Below are 933 nucleotides of genomic sequence, written 5' to 3'. Positions count from 1 at the left end.
CCCACTAATTTGGATCGCTTGTTGTTCCCTTGTCCCTGGGTCTCTCTATATATACAGACACATACAAGTGTCATTGGCTGCGCGTCTCTAGAGAACCTAATGTAAGACAGGTGTGTATATGCCTACCTGTATTTACACAGCATTTTGGTGATGTTTATTTACTTCTTTCTACTTCAACAATGTGAGGTTATTAATCATTTACCTTTCAACCATTCTGCCCCTCTGCTCTGTTATTCCTGAGTCACAAGTTCCAGGTTCAGCTTTCTTACAAATAAAAACCAGTCATTGGGGTAATGTTTGAATTGTATGTGTAAATGGAAATTTTCAAGTAAAGCATTAAATGGAGTCTCGAATATGTGCTCTCCCATAAGTTAAAGATCTCAAGCCGATGTCTTCTAAGAAAATAAAGAATATCCTGAACTCTTCTGAGACATAACATGGACTTTCAAATTTTCGAATTCCTGAGATATAAGGGAAATGCAGCATTGCATTGCCCAGTGGTCACAGTAGGACATCACAAACACCCAGGGGTTGTCAGAAATGCTCACCTTACCAGAACAACAAAGTGATAAATAGAAAAGTATGTAGAAAGAGAAAAATCATTAAAAAATGGCTTTCTGGTATGAAAGGGGCTTTAAATAGGAGTTTAATATTGCAGTGCTGCAAGTCACTCTAACACACAGTCCGTCCACTAGTTCACTACTTTGCGTGACTGTGAGGCTGAATCCTGAAACCTCCAAAATGCTTTATTCTTCGTATGTTGGCACCCTTCTAATGAAAAACCGGGAGCAATTATGCTGCCCTTTGAACTGTTTTGTTTTTCTTCTTTTTTTTGTCAAAAACAGAACTAAAAAAATTCTAAAAACAAGAGTGTGTATACACACACATTTGTCATGTACTTCAACTACTGAGTCAGCTTCTTAGAAGGGACTG

This window comes from Echinops telfairi, unplaced genomic scaffold, assembly GCF_000313985.2.
Source record: "Echinops telfairi isolate 266 unplaced genomic scaffold, ASM31398v2 ScPeMD7_4225;HRSCAF=4972, whole genome shotgun sequence".
NCBI classification, from domain to species: Eukaryota; Metazoa; Chordata; class Mammalia; order Afrosoricida; family Tenrecidae; genus Echinops; species Echinops telfairi.
This window is presented reverse-complemented; position numbering follows the sequence as displayed.